Source organism: Planococcus citri, chromosome 1, assembly GCF_950023065.1.
Source record: "Planococcus citri chromosome 1, ihPlaCitr1.1, whole genome shotgun sequence".
Classification (NCBI taxonomy): Eukaryota; Metazoa; Arthropoda; class Insecta; order Hemiptera; family Pseudococcidae; genus Planococcus; species Planococcus citri.
Genome location: NC_088677.1, coordinates 73,520,397 through 73,542,962, shown reverse-complemented (window position 1 = coordinate 73,542,962; position 22,566 = coordinate 73,520,397). Strand labels below are relative to the sequence as shown.

Sequence of the window (22,566 nt, the reverse complement as noted above, 5' to 3'; positions counted from 1 at the left end):
TGTGATTAGTATTTAACATTGCTATGTAGATGAGAGATTTTATAATTTGAAATTGGATTGAATAATTAATTATGTTTTCATTTACCTGTTCATTTTGAATATAGATCATAAAGCCAGGGATGGAAAGCTAAATCCTAAAAGCTGAAAGCCGATGAGGAACTGAGAAATTTTGGGGGTTTTCAAAGCTTAAAGCTATAGCCAAAGCCGTATGATTGATTGAAAAGCTAAAAGCTAGCAAAAATCTACCCAAAAGCTTTATTTATTCAGCTTTCTTTCAGCATTTTTGCAAATTCATTAGTGATTGGTGATTTCGTGCTTTTGGCAGTTTTGGTTGTCTGTATTTCATCTGTAATCAAATTTATGGAAAAAAAAAACCTGAAAAGCAACTAACAAATCAAACAGCAAAAACTCTTTTGCAATCAGCGAATAACTGATGGCTTTTGTTATACTTTTGGGTCGGCCACGTCGCACGTTTTTTTAGCTGGTTTTTGAAATAATGATGTGCACGGATCTAGTCCTGGTTTCTTTTGGTCCTCCTTGAGTTGCACGTCTATTCTTTTTTTAAATTTGCGCGTTTTTGGAGGCATGAGTAAGTAATAATGAAAATCCAACTTAAATAATTATTATATAATGAACAAGTGAGGTCCGGGGGACCTGGCAAGAGGGTTCTCCAGATTTGGATAAAAAAATCCAGTGATTAATTTTTTTCAGATTAAAATTCTGTTTTACCCTACACAGCAATAAATATGTACATACAAATCCAAAATCGCTAATAGAGTTTCTTAATAATTCGAAAATTTGAAAGCAAAAATTAAAAAAATTAATATTTAATTCATACATCTAGTTTTGTTTTTTGTTTTTCCTTCTTTAACAGATTAACACTGTGAAAAAGAAAAGAAAAATAAGAATAAAAAGTCCTTTGTTATCGTGAATATTTGAATTTATTTTTCAAATTTTTAGTGTCCACAACTTGGCAGCTTTTTCATAAAATGTTTAGGTATAAAAATATTGACAAAACAAAATTCGCAAATCGCAGTATAGTAGGTTTTCGGATTATTTAACCTTAAACAAACGTTCAAAAAAAAATTAAAAATACTCGATTTCTTCGATTTTAGTTGGCAGAACCCCTAGAAATTGTTGGCTGATAAAACCGAAGTTGAAATGCTCGCTTTGTTGAAGAAACTGAAAGTGACTTGGCAAGTAGAAAGGTCTCTTATGTGTAACGTAATACGTAACACATATGACACCTTTCTAAATAACGTGGCGCACTGAAGAATTCTTGAAGCGATTTTAATAGGGTTCCCCTTGGTGGGGAAACCCTAAAAATACGAGTATAAAAATAATACTAAATATATTTACCAATAATTAAAAAATGAAAAAAGACTACCTGTAAGTTCAATAGGTAATTTTAATAAAAATATAATCGTTCCCCAAAAAATATATAAGTTAAAAGAATTTGTTGACAATTTTTCACCTAATAAAATGAACCTTGCTGGGATGCTGTCACCCTCAAATTCTTCAAAAATAAGGAAAATCGAAAATTAGAATTTTCACGGTTTTACAATCTAAATCTGATTCTTAAATCTGGAAATGTCAACGAGTAAAGCCAGATTCGTCATGGAAAATCAAATGGATTCAGCTTTGTAGCTTTCAAAGACCCAGAATCAGCTGAAAAAGCTGTAGAAAAACTAGCTGGCAAAGAAATCAACGAAGGAAAGGTACAAGTAAGCGAATATAGAAAATTCAACTCGTAATAAATTACTTCAAGGTCACGAATGCTTTCATTTTGTACTTTTTGATCAGCTTCGAATCGTCGTACCTATCTGGTTGTATTGATCTTTCAAACGCTTGTCTTTCTTGGTCATAGCAAAAAAAAAAAAAAAAAAAAAAATTGTCGAAGATTATTGATTTGAGGTCTTATTAGAGATGCGATGTGCTGCATGCATTTGTTTGGTAGAGCCTGAAGAAAAGTTCGTTTTAGGCGACGGACGTTTTATGGACATGAAGTAACTGTGAATTTTGACATTTCATAGAAATTCTAGACCCTTAGTTTAAAATTTTGAGGAGTTAGAATCCCCAAAGTGGAGTTATTTTTCATTAAAAAAATTGTTGCAATTTGTTTGGGAACGTCAGATTTGATCGTACCTATTCGAGTTTTCGTTGAAAGTTGGTTGGCGGTCGTAACTGATGGAGCTTTGTTGGCTAATGATCTTTCTATCCTGAAAATTATCGTTAAGTACAGTTAGTAGGTATAACATTACAAAGACGATGAAGATAATTGACTATTCAACTCCTTATGGCACTTTGAAAACTCTAACGAACTTCTCCACCAGGTAAAACACTGTTTTTCTGAGAGCCCTTTAGACAGCTGTCTAGTTTGACAAAGTTGTGGTGTGATGACAGAGAGTCGTGGGAAACATTTTTCGTTAAGAGCCTGCTTCGTTATAAAGCATCCAAGTTAAAAAAAAAAAAAAAAACTTACCTTCATGAACAGTAGATTTTGTTGTTATATATGTAGGTATGAAGTGCAATGTATTCGCGATACATTAGTTTGTCTTGTCTTTCATGTAATAGATATCTATATATGAAGTAGCTGTGAATTTCAGTCACTTACTTTTAATAAGAGACCCTTTGATCAAAATTTGCAGGAGCTAAGGATCTCCAATGTATGTATAAATAGCTTTTTTCATGGAAAACATTTTTCCCCACTACAATTTACATATTTGGGAAATCACGTGCCGGTTTGAATCATGTCTCCAAGTCCGAAGAAAATATTGTTTTGGGAGCTTCTCTTCCTCTCCTGAAGTTTGTTACTTTTTAATTTTTATTGCGGGCTGTTTATCTCATTATAGTCTCCAGAATTTCAAAAAATAAATCTTACCTGTAAATGTAATTTCTCCCACTCATGTTGATAATATAATATTGCGTCTTCCCATAATTGTTGCATGAACGAGGCACTGATGTCAGTGCTGATTGACAAGTGAGCATCATCTGTGAAGTATGGACATGAAGTAACTGTGAATTTGGACATTTCATAAAAAATTCTAGACCCTTAGTTTAAAATTTTGAGCAGTTATAAAAATCCCCAGAGTGGAGTTACTTTTCTGCATTGAAACATATTTTTTTTGCAATTTGTTTGGGAAATCGCACATTAGATTCAATTGTACCTATTTGATAATTTGACTCTTCATTGAAAGTTGGTTGGAGGCTGTATAACTTTCTATCTTGAAATTTATCATTTCAGTTATAGTAGGTAAGTATACATTACAAAGACGATGAAGATAATTGAACTATTCAACTCCTTATGGCACTTTAAAAACTCCTATGAACTTCTCCACCAAATGAAACACCATTTTGGCTGAGAGCTCTCTAAGTAACTGTCCAGTTCGACAAAGTTGTGGTGTGATGACATGCAGAGAGCTGTGGGGAAATTTTTGCGTTTCCAGCCTGCTTCATTTCATTATAAAGCATCCAAATTGAAAAAAAAAAACAAACTTACCTGATTGATAGATTTGATGTTTGCAGCCTAAATTGAAATATTTATCATTTCGGTTAGTATACATTATAAAGACGACGAAGATAATTGACTATTCAACTCCTTATGGCATTTTAAAAACTCCTATGGTATGAACTTCTCCACCAGATGAAACACCATTTCGGCTGAAAGCTCTCTAAATGATTGTCCAGTTCGGCAAAGTTGTGGTGTGATGACAGAGAGCTGTGGGAAAATTTTTGCGTTTCCAGCCTGCTTCATTATAGAGCATCCAAATTAAAAAAAAAACTAGACAGCTAAGCTTGCTTAGCTGCAAAGTGTGCGTAGCTAGCTGCCTTTTCTACAGCTATAACCGCTATTACATTTATCTAAGTAGTGCATAAGTGACTCAACCATGTCACAGTGATGAGAAATAATAATAATTTCAAAACTCTCATTGCTTCAAAATAATAATTGTTTATCAGTGTTTTCATATCTTCCAAATTACAATATTTCAGAAAAATTTCTAAGCTTGCATTGCTACTAAATTAAGAAACTTCTAGTTGTTTTTCATAGTTTGCATTGTTTTAAAATTTACAAAATTTCAAATCAATTTCCCGAATTCCCCATTGCTACATTTTCATAAAGTTTCCAATAAATTCAGAATTTTGCATTGCTGCTGAGTTAGGAAACTTCAATAAAGTTTTAGAATTCATATTGCCTCTAAATGACTAAATTTTGAATAATTTTTCAGAATTCTTAGTCTTCAAATTACAAAATTTCAAATTCAATTTTCAAGTTCATATTGTCTACAAATTGCAAAACATTTACTCAATTATTGGAATTCACATTGCCTCTAATTTTTCAGAATTCTCATTATCTTCATATTATTACATGCAATAATTCATAAGTATCATTTTCAAGTTCACATTATCTACAACTTATAGAACTTTTAATCAATTTTTGGAATTCTCAGTGTCTCTAAATGACAAATTTTCATATTTTTTTTTTAGAATTTCCATTGTCTTCAAATTTATAAAATTTCAAATCAATTTTCAGAATTTGCCTTTGATTCTGAAATTATTAAATCATATAAAATATGTTAAGAATTCGCATTGCCTCTAAATTACACGAAAAAAATATGGGCAATTTTTACAAAAAATTTTGACTACATATTTAGCACAATAACCGGATCCCATTCAAAAATACATAATATAAGTATGATAAAATTTGTTTTAAAACTCAGTAATTTCTAACTGTTCAGTTACAATAATAATTTTTACTGCAGTCTTACAGTAAAAATCATCATTTTAATAAATTTTGCTATAACATTAGTAAAAATCATTTTGTTTTAATAATTTTTACTAGAGCATGATAATAAAAATTACACAAACCAAGTTGTGTAAAAATTACTCATTTTAAAGTAATTTTTATATCATAAAAAGTAAAAATTACTCATCTTAAGGTAATTTTTACTATACTTACGGCGCTATAGGTATAGTAAAAAGTATTTGAATAAATGAAATGAAAATTCATTTAGCAAAATGATATAATCATATTTCATAACTTTGTTTTTATTTAATTAAAATGAAGGGGCTACAGGGTTCAAAATTCGTTTTTATTTGCACCAGCATCATGTACTCACTCCACAGCATTTACCTATCCAATATTTCCAACGAAAAATCCGTCACCTATACCTACCTACCTGATGGGGATTCGAACCTGGGACCCTACAATTCCTATTCCTACCTACATGCCCTAACCATTCGACTACGAGTACACATGGAGGGTTAGGGCATTAAATGAATTTATATTTGTTGGGTAAACGCCCCTCCAAACCACTCCCACTTGGAATATACAGCTAACAGATGAGGGGTGTAACAGGGTACAATGAGACAGCTGATTTGAAAAGCGGAGATGGTATAGACTGGGGGTATAGCAGGGTACAATGAGCGGCAGGTGTTCTACCAGTCCCCTTTTCCCTTTTTTAGGATTTAATGCATTAAAATAATGAACTAAAATTGCAATTACTCAGCAATTACCCATCCGAATTGAATGAAAAATAATCTATTCCCTCCGCCTTAATGATTCTCAAATGGTGTCCAATAGGTACAAAAAACGGTTGGATAGTTTAAGAGAACATTCATGTATAATGAAATTTCATTTCTCAAAGCGAAACCAATAGTGTGCTACGCACACTAAAAAACTTACCTGATTAATAGATTTGATGTTTGCAGCCTAAAACGGATGTATACGAGGTTCTTTCATGCATGTGCCTACATGATGTAGGCTGTAGCTGTGAATTTTTATAACTTACCTAAGTACCTATAAGAAATTTGAGACCCTGAGTTCAAAATTTGCTCGCGCTATGGATCCCCAACGTAGCCTTTTTCATGGAAAATATTTTTCCCAGCATTTATTTGGGAAATCACACGCCGGTTTGGATCGTGTCTCCAAGTCCAAAGAAAATCGTTTTGGAATCTTCCCTTCCTCTTCACAAGTTGGTACTTTTTAAATTTTTATTGAGGGCTGTTTATCTCAGAAATCTCCAGAATTTCAAAAAATAAACTTACCTGTAATTTCTTTCACTCATGTTGATAATAATCGACTATTAGTGTCTTCCGTGCTTGTTCCATGAGCAAGTTCCCAAAGTGGAGTTATTTTTCAGTCTAAAAAAAAAATTTTTTTGCAATTTGTTTGGAAAATCTCATACTAGATTCAATTGTAGGTAAGTACCTATTTGACTTTTCATTGAAAGTTGGTTGGAGGCCGTAATCGATGGAGCTTTGTTAGCTAAAGATCTTTCTATCCTGAAAATTATCATTATACTTACAGTTAGTATAACATTACAAAGGCGACGATGATAATTGACTATTTAACATCTTTATAGCAGGCACTTTAAAAACTCCGTCAATGAACTTCTCCACCAGGTAAAACACTGTTTTGTCTGAGAGCTCTTTAAACAACTGACACAACTGTCCAGTTCGACAAAGTTGAGGTGTGATGACAGAGAGCTATGGGGAAATTTTTTCATTACAGTTTGCTTCATTATAAAGCATCCAAATTGAAAAAAAAAAACTTACCTGAACAGTAGATCTGGTGTTTGAAGTGTTGTTTCGTTTCTTGTTAAGTACCTATTTGGATTGGTTTTTCTTGACATTCATTGTATCTACCTACATACGTGTATCTGTGACTTTCTATCACTTTATAGTATAAAGAAAGAGACCTTATATCAAATTTGCAGGAGCTACCTATAGATCTTCAATGTACCATACAAATAGCTTTTTTCATGGAAAACATTTTTTCCCAGCATTTATTTGGGAAATCACACGTCAGTTTGAAAGTTTGAATCATGTCTCCAAGTCCAAAGAAAATTGTTTTGGGATCTTCCCTTCCTCTTCTCAAGTTGGTACTTTTTAATTTTTATTGAGGGCTGTTTATCTCAGAAATCTCCAGAATTTCAAAAAATAAACTTACCTGTAATTTCTTTCACTCATGTTGACAATAATCGCCTCTTTCGTCATTCGTGAGTGGAGTTATTTTTCATTCTAAAAAAAAAAAAGATTTTTTGCAATTTGTTTAGGAAATCTCATACTAGATTCAATTGTAGGTAAGTACCTATTTGACTTTTCATTGAAACTTGGTTGGAGACCGTAATCGATGGAGCTTTGTTAGCTAACGATCTTTCTATCCTGAAAATTATCATTATACAGTTAGTCCTAGTATAACATTACTAAGTCGACTAAGATAATCGACTATTCAACATCTTTATAGCAGGCACTTTAAAAACTCCGCCAATGAACTTCTCCACCAGGTAAAACACTATTTTGTCTGAGAGCTCTTTAAACAACTGACACAACTGTCCAGTTCGACAAAGTTGAGGTGTGATGACAGAGAGCTATGGGGAAATTTTTTCGTTACAGTTTGCTTCATTATAAAGCATCCAAATTTAAAAAAAAACTTACCTGAACAGTAGATCTGTTGTTTGAAGTAGTATTGCTTGGTTTATTGATACATAAGTATTTGGATTGGTTTTTCTTGACATTCATTGTATCTACATAAGTGTAGCTGTGACTTTCAATCACTTTATAGTATAAGAAAGAGACCTTATATCAAATTTGCAGGAGCTATAGATCTTCAATGTATGTACAAATAGCTTTTTTCATGGAAAACATTTTTTCCCAGCATTTATTTGGGAAATCACACGCCAGTTTTAATCATGTCTCCAAGTCCAAAGAAAATTGTTTTGGGATCTTCCCTTCCTCTTCTCAAGTTGGTACTTTTTAATTTTTATTGAGGGCTGTTTATCTCAGAAATCTCCAGAATTTTAAAAAATAAACTTACCTGTAATTTCTCCCACTCATGAATGTCTGATAAAAAAATCATATTTAACGTGTTTTTAGCATTAAATTCATCACAATATTTTTTGTAACCTTCCTCTCCCTGCAACGTACGCCATCTCGAGAAAAAAAGAGTTAATGCCTCCTGAAGCAACAATAGGTAACTAACTTAGATTTGATAATACATCGAGGTGATGAAAATGAGGTTAGAAAGATGTGGATACTGGATACCTATTGAAAATCATGAAGTTTTTTTACACTGAGCAACGAGAAAACTTTGTTTTGATTTCAGAAATTTGATCTGTCGTTTTCTGATTTGTATTCAGTGTGTTTGTAGGTGATTGCTCTCAGGTATACCAATCGAGATACGTTTCACCTAGAGTGAGTTTGAATTTATGTATAACTTCGATGAGCGAAGCTGTGGCTCTATCACTGGTTTTACAGATGGTGCTCCCTGCTCCATTATGCGACTTTTTTCAGTTGTAATCTTAAAAAATACCTATGCCTGTTTAAACATGATTCCACAAGAAGTTGTTTTATTTGCCTGGTGAGGTAGAGCCAGCAAAAGCTTCGAAGAATATCTACAAGCTTGAGTACTGAAGCATGGAATTGACTAACCTTCAAAATTTGTGCATTTTTGTTCATACAATAAGGATAGCAACCAGGGTTGGTTCTCTACGTGTAGACTATCGTTGTCTACATAGTCTACGTTTGTCGCGTAATCTATGTAAACTTCATGTAAAGTAGACTTCCTGTAGACAATGTGTAATGTATGTCAACTTCCAAGTTGTGTATTCCCAAATAACCTCCCTTCTTGATAAAAATTGTCGTTTTTTTTGGGAAAAAATTACCCTTACTTGTTAACTGAGAAATTGAAGAAAAAAAAATCTTGTATTTTCAACAAAGATTGTGAAAAAGTATAATTTTCTTACTAATAATTGACGATGTCTACTTCTGCTAAAATTGTCAGTTTTGCTTTTTTCAAGTTTTTTCTTGTCCAAAAGTTGTCAAAAATAAAGTAGGTACTCGCTTTTTTTTCAAAAATTGATGAAAATTCTTGTTTTTTCAGCCAAATGGCTGAAAATTTTCATTTTTTGCAAAAACTTTAAAAATCCTTACTTTTTTTCCACAAATTGTTCAAAAATTTCATTTTTTTACCCAAGAAATGCAAAAAAATTGCTAAAATTGTCAAATTCTTTTCGAGAATTAGATCTGCCAAAAATTGTCAAAAATGAAAAGTATTGCTTTTTTGCCAAAAAGATACGTTTTTTTTACACGGATTCTCAAAAATGTAGTTTTTGGACATTTTTGGAATCTCATTTTTGAACACTTTTTAGATTTTAACCACACATTTTTAAAATTTTCTGCCAAAATCCATGTAAAAAAGGCTTTATTCTAAAACAGAAATTTACTTCGTAGTTTACATAGTTTACATAGTCTACAATGTCTACATGTAAACTATCGTTGTCTACAGTAACGTTGTTTACACGTAGACAAAGCGTGTAAAGTAGACTATATAGTCTACTTGCCAACCCTGATAGCAACTCAAGTTGAGCAAAAAGACTGTAAAACCTACAGTAAGTGTGGTGAAACTGCCATATGTGGGTTTTTTGGGCTCACGAATCCATCTTGACCTCCATCTTCATCTTCGTTGCAGTCGTCAACAGAAAACTCATCATCTCCACTTGATTCATCATGCCTTCATTCAAATTAAGTATGATTGTCCTTCGTGTCATCATCTTCACATCTTCTACTGCTACAAGAAGATCGAAGACAACAGGCGATGGTGATACTAATTTCTTTTTTGTTTGCTTGCTTGCGTCTTTGTGTCGATCTTATGTAAAATGATGGGAGGAGACCATTAGCCTGTTAGTCAAGTCTGTTAGCGTTCTGATCCAGAAATCCTTGAAGGCATTTTCTCTCATGAATATTTTCACATCAGCTTATTTGCTGCTTCAGAAGCTTTTTCAGACAATTCGTCTAGAATGAAAAGTTGAATATATTATAGATATAGTAGTTGAAAAACGATTTCATGTTACCAGGCAAGAAAAAATAATATAAAATATAAAAAAATCACAGCTTCATAACTTCTTTTTCTAGGATTACATATAGGTAAGCATCAAAAATTAAAATTGTTTTGGGATCTTCTCTTCCTTTTCTCAAATTGGTACTTTTTAAATTTTTATTGAGGGCTGTTTATCTCAGAAATCTCCAGAATTTCAAAAAATAAACTTACCTGTAATTTCTTTCACTCATGTTGACAATAATCGCCTCTTTCGTCATTCGTGAGTGGAGTTATTTTTCATTCTAAAAAAAAAAAAGATTTTTTGCAATTTGTTTAGGAAATCTCATACTAGATTCAATTGTAGGTAAGTACCTATTTGACTTTTCATTGAAACTTGGTTGGAGACCGTAATCGATGGAGCTTTGTTAGCTAACGATCTTTCTATCCTGAAAATTATCATTATACAGTTAGTCCTAGTATAACATTACTAAGTCGACTAAGATAATCGACTATTCAACATCTTTATAGCAGGCACTTTAAAAACTCCGCCAATGAACTTCTCCACCAGGTAAAACACTATTTTGTCTGAGAGCTCTTTAAACAACTGACACAACTGTCCAGTTCGACAAAGTTGAGGTGTGATGACAGAGAGCTATGGGGAAATTTTTTCGTTACAGTTTGCTTCATTATAAAGCATCCAAATTTAAAAAAAAACTTACCTGAACAGTAGATCTGTTGTTTGAAGTAGTATTGCTTGGTTTATTGATACATAAGTATTTGGATTGGTTTTTCTTGACATTCATTGTATCTACATAAGTGTAGCTGTGACTTTCAATCACTTTATAGTATAAGAAAGAGACCTTATATCAAATTTGCAGGAGCTATAGATCTTCAATGTATGTACAAATAGCTTTTTTCATGGAAAACATTTTTTCCCAGCATTTATTTGGGAAATCACACGCCAGTTTTAATCATGTCTCCAAGTCCAAAGAAAATTGTTTTGGGATCTTCCCTTCCTCTTCTCAAGTTGGTACTTTTTAATTTTTATTGAGGGCTGTTTATCTCAGAAATCTCCAGAATTTTAAAAAATAAACTTACCTGTAATTTCTCCCACTCATGAATGTCTGATAAAAAAATCATATTTAACGTGTTTTTAGCATTAAATTCATCACAATATTTTTTGTAACCTTCCTCTCCCTGCAACGTACGCCATCTCGAGAAAAAAAGAGTTAATGCCTCCTGAAGCAACAATAGGTAACTAACTTAGATTTGATAATACATCGAGGTGATGAAAATGAGGTTAGAAAGATGTGGATACTGGATACCTATTGAAAATCATGAAGTTTTTTTACACTGAGCAACGAGAAAACTTTGTTTTGATTTCAGAAATTTGATCTGTCGTTTTCTGATTTGTATTCAGTGTGTTTGTAGGTGATTGCTCTCAGGTATACCAATCGAGATACGTTTCACCTAGAGTGAGTTTGAATTTATGTATAACTTCGATGAGCGAAGCTGTGGCTCTATCACTGGTTTTACAGATGGTGCTCCCTGCTCCATTATGCGACTTTTTTCAGTTGTAATCTTAAAAAATACCTATGCCTGTTTAAACATGATTCCACAAGAAGTTGTTTTATTTGCCTGGTGAGGTAGAGCCAGCAAAAGCTTCGAAGAATATCTACAAGCTTGAGTACTGAAGCATGGAATTGACTAACCTTCAAAATTTGTGCATTTTTGTTCATACAATAAGGATAGCAACCAGGGTTGGTTCTCTACGTGTAGACTATCGTTGTCTACATAGTCTACGTTTGTCGCGTAATCTATGTAAACTTCATGTAAAGTAGACTTCCTGTAGACAATGTGTAATGTATGTCAACTTCCAAGTTGTGTATTCCCAAATAACCTCCCTTCTTGATAAAAATTGTCGTTTTTTTTGGGAAAAAATTACCCTTACTTGTTAACTGAGAAATTGAAGAAAAAAAAATCTTGTATTTTCAACAAAGATTGTGAAAAAGTATAATTTTCTTACTAATAATTGACGATGTCTACTTCTGCTAAAATTGTCAGTTTTGCTTTTTTCAAGTTTTTTCTTGTCCAAAAGTTGTCAAAAATAAAGTAGGTACTCGCTTTTTTTTCAAAAATTGATGAAAATTCTTGTTTTTTCAGCCAAATGGCTGAAAATTTTCATTTTTTGCAAAAACTTTAAAAATCCTTACTTTTTTTCCACAAATTGTTCAAAAATTTCATTTTTTTACCCAAGAAATGCAAAAAAATTGCTAAAATTGTCAAATTCTTTTCGAGAATTAGATCTGCCAAAAATTGTCAAAAATGAAAAGTATTGCTTTTTTGCCAAAAAGATACGTTTTTTTTACACGGATTCTCAAAAATGTAGTTTTTGGACATTTTTGGAATCTCATTTTTGAACACTTTTTAGATTTTAACCACACATTTTTAAAATTTTCTGCCAAAATCCATGTAAAAAAGGCTTTATTCTAAAACAGAAATTTACTTCGTAGTTTACATAGTTTACATAGTCTACAATGTCTACATGTAAACTATCGTTGTCTACAGTAACGTTGTTTACACGTAGACAAAGCGTGTAAAGTAGACTATATAGTCTACTTGCCAACCCTGATAGCAACTCAAGTTGAGCAAAAAGACTGTAAAACCTACAGTAAGTGTGGTGAAACTGCCATATGTGGGTTTTTTGGGCTCACGAATCCATCTTGACCTCCATCTTCATCTTCGTTGCAGTCGTCAACAGAAAACTCATCATCTCCACTTGATTCATCATGCCTTCATTCAAATTAAGTATGATTGTCCTTCGTGTCATCATCTTCACATCTTCTACTGCTACAAGAAGATCGAAGACAACAGGCGATGGTGATACTAATTTCTTTTTTGTTTGCTTGCTTGCGTCTTTGTGTCGATCTTATGTAAAATGATGGGAGGAGACCATTAGCCTGTTAGTCAAGTCTGTTAGCGTTCTGATCCAGAAATCCTTGAAGGCATTTTCTCTCATGAATATTTTCACATCAGCTTATTTGCTGCTTCAGAAGCTTTTTCAGACAATTCGTCTAGAATGAAAAGTTGAATATATTATAGATATAGTAGTTGAAAAACGATTTCATGTTACCAGGCAAGAAAAAATAATATAAAATATAAAAAAATCACAGCTTCATAACTTCTTTTTCTAGGATTACATATAGGTAAGCATCAAAAATTAAAATTGTTTTGGGATCTTCTCTTCCTTTTCTCAAATTGGTACTTTTTAAATTTTTATTGAGGGCTGTTTATCTCAGAAATCTCCAGAATTTCAAAAAATAAACTTACCTGTAATTTCTTTCACTCATGTTGACAATAATCGCCTCATTCCAGATTTTTTGCAATTTGTTTAGGAAATCTCATACTAGATTCAATTGTAGGTAAGTAGGTAAGTACCTATTTGACTTTTTCATTGAAAGTTGGTTGGAGGCTGTAATCGATGGAGCTTTGTTACCTAGCTAACGATCTTTCTATCCTGAAAATTATCATTATACAGTTAGTCCGAGTATAACATTACTAAGGCGACTAAGATAATCGACTATTCAACATCTTTATAGCAGGCACTTTAAAAACTCCACCAATGAACTTCTCCACCAGGTAAAACACTGGTTTGTCTGAGAGCTTTTTAAACAACTGTCCAGTTCGACAAAGTTGCGGTGTGATGACAGAAAGCTATGGGAAATTTTTTTTGTTTCCAGCCTGCTTCATTATAAAGCATCTAAATTAAAAAAAAAACTTACCTGAACAGTAGGTCTGTTGTTTGAAGTTTGAAGCCTGATCTCAGACACTGATATATACTTACGATTGGCCTTTCTTGACATTCATTGCATCTACATAAGTGTAGCTGTGAATTTCTATCACTTTAATATAAGAAAGAGACCCTTAGATCAAATTTGCAGGAGCTAGGTATAGATCTCCAATGTACGTATAAATAGCTTTTTTCATGGAAAACATTTTTTCCCGCCATTTATTTGAGATATATCACACAACAGTTTGAATTATGTCTCCAAGTCCAAAGAAAATATTGTTGTAGGATCATCCTCTCCTCAAGTTGATACTTTTCAATTTTTATTGCAGGTTGTTTATCTCAGAAGTTTCCAGAATTTCAAAAAATAAACTTACCCGTAATTTCTTCCACTCATGTTGATAATACATATACATACAATATATCCGATGAAAGTCACCACATTTCACAAAGTGTTTAGTATTAAATTCATCACAATATTTTTTGTAACCTTCCTCTCCCTGCAATGTACGCCATATGCATTCAAGAAAAAAAGAGTTAATGCCTCCCTGAAGCAACAATAACTGGATTCGATAATACTTCGAGGTGATGAAAATAAGAGTAGAAAGATGCGGATACCTATTGAAAATCATGACTTTTTTCCGCCGAGCATCGAGAAAACTCTTTTGATTTCAGAAATTTGATCCGTCGTTTTCTGATTTGTATTCAGTGTGTTGTAGGTAATTGCTCTCAGTTACACCAATCGAGATACGTTTCACCAAGATTAAGTTTGAAATTGAATTTACATACAACTTCGATGAGCGAAGCTGTGGCTCCATCACTGATGGTGCTCCATTATGCGACTTTTTTCAGTTGTAATCTTAAAATACCTATGACTGTTTAAACATGATTCCATAAGTTGTTTTATCTGCCTGGTGAGGTGGAGCCAGCAAATGAAAGCTTCGAAGAATAGATACAAGCTTGAGTACTGAAGCATGGAATTGACTAACCTTCAAAATTTTCACATTTTTGTTTATACCTACAATAAGAATAGCAGCTCAAGTTGAGCAAAAAGACTGTAAAACCTACAGTAAGTGTGGTGAAACTGCCATATGTGGGTTTTTTGGGCTCCCGAATCCATCTTGACCTCCATCTTCATCTTCGTTGCAGTCGTCATTAAAAAACTCATAATCTCCACTTGATTCAACATTCCTTCATGCAAAATTGAGTATGATTGTCCTTCGTGTCATCATCTTTATCTTCTACTGTTACAAGAAGATCTAAGACATCAAGCGATTGTGATACTAATTCCTTTTTTGTTTGCTTGCTTGCCTCTTTATGTCGATATATTATGTAAAATGACCGGAGGAGACCATTAGCTTGTTTGTCAAGTCTGTTAGCGTTCTGATCCAGAAATCCTTGAAGGCATTCTCTCTCATAAATATTTTCACATCAGCTTGTTTGCTGCTTCAGAAGCTTTTTCAGACAATTCGCCTACAATGAAAAGTTGAATATAGTAGTTGGAAGACGATTTCATGTTACCAGGCAAGAAAAATTACCTACTTAAATCACAGCTGCGTAGCTTTTTTTGCTAGTCATTGCATTGGTAACCATCGAAAATTTAGCTTGATTTACAAAATTCGACCAAGTTTAAGAAAACTTAAGTTGCTTTTTCGGGATCTAGATTTTTTTGCATGTCCTAATCGTGCGCTGATTGCTAAAATCCTAAAAAAATATTTTAGCAAATTATTAAAAGTACCTACCAAGTATAGGTACATAACGATATTTTACTCAAATCAAGACGATTTATTATGCCGGATCTTTTTGCTGGTCACCATCTCCTTCTTCGACCAACATTTTGACATATTCTTCAAAATATTGTCGCCGATCCGACTCCGTTGCGGATCCAGTTTCAAATTATTCTTTATCTCGGTCCAACTGGATTTTTCGCTGATACGGCTGCTCACACAAAATTTCATCGAATCGAGTTGGAAAGTCAAAATCCATTCTGAAAACTAATTTCAATACGCTGCGAAGTCGACTGCAGGTGCACTTCGAGTCGTTTTGAAGCCTCCGCCAACTTTTTGAAAATTACTGGAGCCTCTAGTAGATTTTTGCAAACTTGAAATTTCCACAAAATTTCATCAAATTGAGATGGAAAGCCGAAATTTACTCTGAATTCCGATTGTAACACCGTCTGAAGTCGACTTCAGGTGGGTTCAAGTCGTTTTGAGACAGTCCTACATTGGAACGCAAAATCTGCGATTTCTGCTGACCTGTCAATCAAAATGACCGTCATTTTGTAAGTGGGACCATTTTTTTTTTTTTTTTGAGCACAAGGGCTAGAAGTGTTCCTTAAGACTGGCTCATCCTTTGAGAAAAAAGTTGTCTCGGTGGATTAACGGGGGGGGGGGGGGGGTGCAATAGATCTTTATGCGGGCCTCACGCCTAATTGGTCAACTCGGGAAGACCATGTGACCACTGACCACTCGTATCCGTTCAATGGGAATCAAAGAAGTACCCAACGGATCGATTTTACAACCAATCTTACTGCGTTGTGTTCATTTTTTTTATTTACTTTGATTCCACTTTTCGAAGGATCCCTCTGTGGTATTTGATCTGCAACACAAATCAGAGCGATTATACTTTTAATAGAAAATATCAAATTAAATGGAATCAATACTTTACCAAATTTTTGATGCAGACCCAGAAGCAATGTCTCTTCTATGTTTTCTCTGTGATTGTATTTTGCATTTTTTTCGGAATCACATTTTAAAAATAGAAAATAGAATGATGAGTGTCGCAAATCTTTTTTTTCATTGACACAATAGAATTACCAGTACAGGTAGTAGGTACTTAGTACTTACTAACCTTTCTGGGGAATACTGTTGTTCAATTGAGTCCAAGATACTACATCCTCGAATGATAGGATATCACTGAGCTTATGGTGATTTCTGAAATATTGTACACATAATATAATAAATACCCATTTTTCGTACAAAGAAATACCTATACTAACAAGGGCACCCCTTCCACATGATAATCTCCGATTGAAATGAAACTTGGAACTGATGGAAAGAGGACATCCAAAAACCTCCATCTCCCAATTTTCAGCCGCTCAAATTGATTTTTCGATTTTTGGCGAGCGTTTGAAGTTTTGTGTAGGTACACAAGTGAAGCTTTTCAACTCAGAAAGTGCGAAAAAATTACAAATATCCGTCTCTCTATTTTTCAGCTACCAAAAAATGCAAACATGGTTTTAAATTTTCGGCCAATTGAACTCGGTGTTTGGGATGTGATTTGGAATTTGTGCCATCGAAAACGTCTTCACGTTTTATGGCTTCCCAAAACCCGCCTACATTTTCCTTACAAAGTGGAAGTTTTTGGTAGGTAGGTATACTTTGAGTGCAACTTTACACTCGTTCGAATGTATTGAAATGTATTTGTTTGTACATGATTTTTATTTAAACTCAACAAATTGTACACTGGTAAGCTTACAATGTTAATAATTAACATTCGTTTAAATATAAACAATCCTTTGTCTATTCATCAAATGAAAATAACAAACTAACAATATGGTCGAAACCATTAGTAATATGATGAAAACATACATTAGAATTATTATAATACAGAATTTCTTGTCGTAAGGATCTACAAGAATCACCTTAGGTGTGATATATATTTTTTTAATCGGAGGACGAGTCACATTGCTTTTAGGTTGGTTTGAATCCGGTGCCAATGTCGAATTAAGTTTAATCGAGAATTCATCATCGTATAGGTCTGTTTCGTATTCGAGTTGAGCTTCCATATTCCTAACAGAAGGTAAAAACCAAGAGTAGCTTTTTTTCCATTTTGGGCAAGGTACGATTGTGGTTTCGCAAGGCATTGTTATTTCATTAGAAATTACTAAAAAAAAAAAGAAAATTACGTTGAGAAAATTAGGGACCAAAAAATAATTACTTACGAATGAATAAAATACTATAGGTTGTACTCACATTTACAAAGCAGAGGAAAATCGTTGATTTCAGTTCTCGTCGTGTACATTGGGCACAAACTAAGAGTATTTGTATGGATTTTATTTTCTTTCGAACAAAAATAACATAGCAAATGACCAATTGATTTTTTCAATTTGGGATTCGCTGAATACATTTGCTCCGAAGTCAACACCCTTGGAATGTATGAACAACCGATATACAATGCTAAATTTCGTCTGTATTTACCAATGCTGAAAAGGCAAAAGTTCTTAGGCAACTTATGTGACATATTGCTTGAACACTGTATTGACTGTTTTTTGATTTTGATTGCTTACTTATCGAAATCACGTAGATGATTACTGTATAATAAAAATGGCAGCATTTGAATGAGTTCAATTTGTGATCCACCTTGGATAGGGAATGATGAGGAGACCATTTCACATTGCAACGAATTCGTATCTAAACATAAACAAAAAGAAATATTTTGATTTTTTTTAAATTTATAATTTTAAATTATTGAAATTTACCATTAGAGGAGCCATCGTTTAGATCCAATTTCAAATTTGTTTTGAATTCTTGATAAGGGCAGTTTTTAATAGCATTTTGAGACTCTTTTTCTAATTTCCAATGCCATTCCTGTAAAATAAAATCGATAACGTTCGCTTTAATATTTTTACAAATGTTTTTGGAATAAATTCTGTCTTTTAAAAAAAATCAGAACGAATTTTCTAGGGGAGAGGAGGGAGACAATTTTTATTCTTCCTAGGGGTACGAAAAAATGCTAAACCTGCCCTTGCTCGTACCCCAAAAATAAATGAAATCAACAAAATTTTCGGCTACAGACAAGTTTTCATTAGATAGGTACCTATTTTGAAAAATTCAACGAACTTGATCACCCTTTCTATTACCTACTCCACTTCTCCGGCCTTCAATTGGGCCACCGTGAGATAAAAATTATTCATGGAAAAAAATTGTAAATCTTTCTAATACCAATCTACTCGAAAATATTCTTACTTACAAGCTGAATCATTGGACCAATATCGTCGTAATACTGACATTTGACGCATTCCTGTCGTACGACGAGTGATCTAAATTTATTATAAATATCTAAAAATTCACTTCTGGTGTTATCCCTCAATTGACTTTCCCAACAAGACCACAATTCACAATTGGCACGCAGAGCCTGATCATAAAAATTATCAAGGTAAATAGATCTAAGTATGTATGATACCTACCTACTCGTAAGTTATCGTATGTACTCGTATTAGTACCAAACCACGAGGATAACTTACAAAGTTTTCGATATATTTACATTGATGGGTTCTTGCTGACTCTGTATTCATTAGACTGACGTGTCTTTTTTTCAATTCCATGTCACACATTGCGCCCAATATATTGAAATTAATGAATAACACGATTACTGAACGAAGTAAAAATGCGAGAAAATTCTTCGATGCGTGATTTAAATAACATAACGAAAAATTCATTTACAAAAATCATCGTTAATTTCTATTATTTGCATTAAACTTGTTATCACGTTCATGTTTTCATTCAAATATCGAAATTCCGTTCGATTAAAGAAGGTTGTCTGAAATGTAACCAGTGATGTTCGAAAAACAAATTATTGGCACATTTTTTCCGCAGGCAAAAATTTTCTAAAAAAAATTATCTTTTCTCATTTTTATTTTGTAAATATTTTTCAAATTACTCGAATTTGAATTCGAATCATTTTTTATTGAAAATTTTGAGTTGAAAAAATATTCACATTTCGAATATTTTCAACACTTCAAGTATTCGTAGTATCAAAAATACTGGTACCTAATCAAAATTACTGAGCACAAAAATGTCAAATGTTGAAATGGCGACTTACCGTATCGCTGCCTATTTTTCAGCCAAAAGTTAGTTGGCGTTTCAAATGCCTTTCCGTTTATCTGATGCAATTCACCATATTAATAAGGTTTTTTCCAGCAATATTTACTTTCTGGTCGGGGGGGGGGAGGAGGAGGGAAAGCGAGGATCATAATTTCTTCGGATTAGTTTCACTTTCAAAGAAACCATTGGCAACTCTTTTTTTTTTAATTCAAAATCCGAGTTTGAATTAAAAGTTGGAAAAATAAAAAAACTTTCCAAATAGTTGCTGAATAATTTCAAAATAGTGGGAAAAGGGGAGGGCAATAGTTTGTCGAAGCAAACTTTCTTTCAATTCTACAAGGTACCTATACGAGTACATCGAGTTCCACGAATGAACCCCTAGGTACTTAATGGATAAGGTTAGTTTTGTTCGTCCTCAACAGCAATTTGAGCGAAAACGATTTTTTTTCTCAAGTTGTGAAACTTTGGGGACCGACTTGACGAGTATTTTTTACCTCGAGAACATGTGTCTTTGAATAAGAGGGGGGGAAGGTCTGAAAAGGCCGAATATGGATGTTTAATAGAAGTAACGGAGGTATTGGAGGAAGCTCTAGTGATAAAGCAGGTGATGGGAAACCTGGTTCTCAATCATTGAGAGGAAAAGTCCTCTGAGATGCACATATATAGGTATAATTATTTTCAAAGGAGACTCACCTTGAAACGTCTTCAGCGTAGTTATGCTTCAACTCAATGCAGCTGAATTATTCTCAATGACACTGTTTTGAAACCTTCCAGCCTCATTCAGAGGTGACTTCGTCAAAGGTTTTTCACTCGTCTTCGATAATGAAATAAATGTCGAGTTTCACAAGGTCTGATTTCAACACTGATTTTCACAACATTAATAAGTATACCTACTTATAGAAAATTCGCTTCAATTCAAACCGCTGTTGAGGACGAACAAACCACTCCTAGAAACTCGAATGGAAGGTCATCTAGGGGCTCAGTCTCGAAACTCGATTGATATAATATGTACTTCGCACATCATTAAAAAAAAGTTGAAATTTCAATAAAAAAGGGGGAAAAAATTGTCAAAAGTGCATACCTATCTACTTAGGTATTTGGATTAAAAACAAAGGAAAAACCATGTTCATTATATTTCAGTATTTCAGGAGAAGAGGAAGGAGAGGGGTCAAAACTGTTTCTCATTTTTCTCGTTCAGTTCTATATCATTGGAGAAAATTTTTTCGAAAACGAAAATTCCTCCCTTTCCCTAAGGAGTGAATGGATAATAAAGTTCTCAGGATTGTTGGACACCCTGTAATTTCATTTCTTTTTGTTGACAATGTTCTCGCAAGTCTTCTCATTTCCAAATTTTTTTCATTGATTTTTTTTCTTTTGGATGGTTAAAAATAAAAGTGCATATTTGAGTAGAATTGACTTTTTGTCAAAAAAGGGAACAATTCCATTGTTCTAACTTCCTTTCTGAAAGTTGAAATAGGTACCTAAAATTGAAAACAAGCAATAAGCTATTAAAGCAAAGGAAAAACTTCCTTGCAATCAGTGAAAATAACTAAAAAAAAAATGCTTTGCATTCGTGCTGCCTTTTTTTTAGTAATTTTTTTCCAATTTAACTAAAAAAAAAAGGTTATTTTTATTTTAAACGTATAAAACTTAAAAAATACATCGTTGATCGCCTAAATAATTTCCTATAAGTATAAGTCAAATTACAACTGACTGTTAAAATAATGCAATTTCAAAGCAGTAACAAAATGATATATAGCTAGTACAAGGAATATAACAATAATAACCATCAACGGAATTAGTATCGGTAAACATGGCCATTCACTCATTTCAGTCTCAGTTAAAAAATTAACTTCGTATATTCCATCTGCATAGATGATTGGTTTATAATACTGTTTTCCAGTTGGGCAGTAAGGTACCGACGGACCGGCTTCAATCAGTCGAGAACTCAGTTGTGAATCTTGGCAACAAAAATAACAGACGAACATTAAGACCATTACTCGAATAAAATTAATTTCTCGAGTACATACTTAAAATTATCCTTACCTACGTTATTGAATTAATAGGTATCGACTACCTACTTGAACTTGAAGAATTACAAAACAACGTACAGAATAAATTCAGCAATCGTGTCCCGATTTGGTGATTTATGAAGTAGTTACTTGGGTATTAGTAGGTATTTTAGAGAATAAAATTGAAAATTACATAGATGCTCTAGAAAGTGGTAAACTTATTTCTATCGGTGTGATATCTGTGCCATTTTTTCCTCGTAACTTTTGGCTATGATCTAATTGCCAAAAAAGAAAACTTACCGACGGCGAATCATTTTAATAAAAACCTACATAAATGTGTATTGTGGCAAGTTATTATAAATGATTAAATAATTGACTTTCTGTACCTACCAGCGCACAAAAAAGGAAATGCCTGATCGCAATTCCACGTTATATTTCTGGATATGATCGTTCCATCGTTCGGATTCAAATCATTCTGGTAAAACGTATCACATTTTGAGCAAGGGATTCCTTTATGAACGGTGAAGTTGCGTTTACCAACGAACATGAAACCAAATATGCACAATAAACGATCATTAACTCTGTCGTCGTTTTCCATGTAAACGTAACCACATCCGACGTGTTTGTTTGATACTCTCGATAATAAATCTTCGGTAGAAGAGCTGTAAGTAATATTGAGCCAAAAATTGGATTTTCAAAAAAATATGAACACGAGTGAACAGAATTGGATCCTTACAAAAATAAGTTTGTGAAGTCTTCGACCATGCTTGATTTAAATAATGCACTATCCTTTTCTTCGAGAGTCAACTTCCTTTCACCGATCACTACTTCTAATTCTAGCTCAGAATCGGATGAATTGTTCAAATTGTTCAAATTGTTCACAGCTGCAAAAATCAGATTTTCAGCATTTTAAAAGTATTAGCAACTGTTGAAATTTAGGTAGGTATCAATTTCTAAAATTCTTTTACCTACATTTATTGTCTCGCAGAGAATAGATTTTGGAAGCGTTATGATGCGTAACTGGTAAACATTTACCCGATTTATTCTGAGCTAATTGAGCTAAAAACTTACTCCAATGCTGAATTGTGAAATGTAGATACAAATCTTTATTTTATTTATCTTCAA

At 33.2% G+C, this 22,566-nt stretch overlaps 1 long non-coding RNA gene across 2 annotated transcripts in view; it reads left to right on the top strand.

Annotated features, from left to right (window-relative positions):
* Positions 1 to 22,566, top strand: part of LOC135831570 (uncharacterized) — a 108,195-nt gene that overhangs the window by 53,201 nt on the left and 32,428 nt on the right. The gene's annotated exons all lie outside the window — the stretch shown is intronic.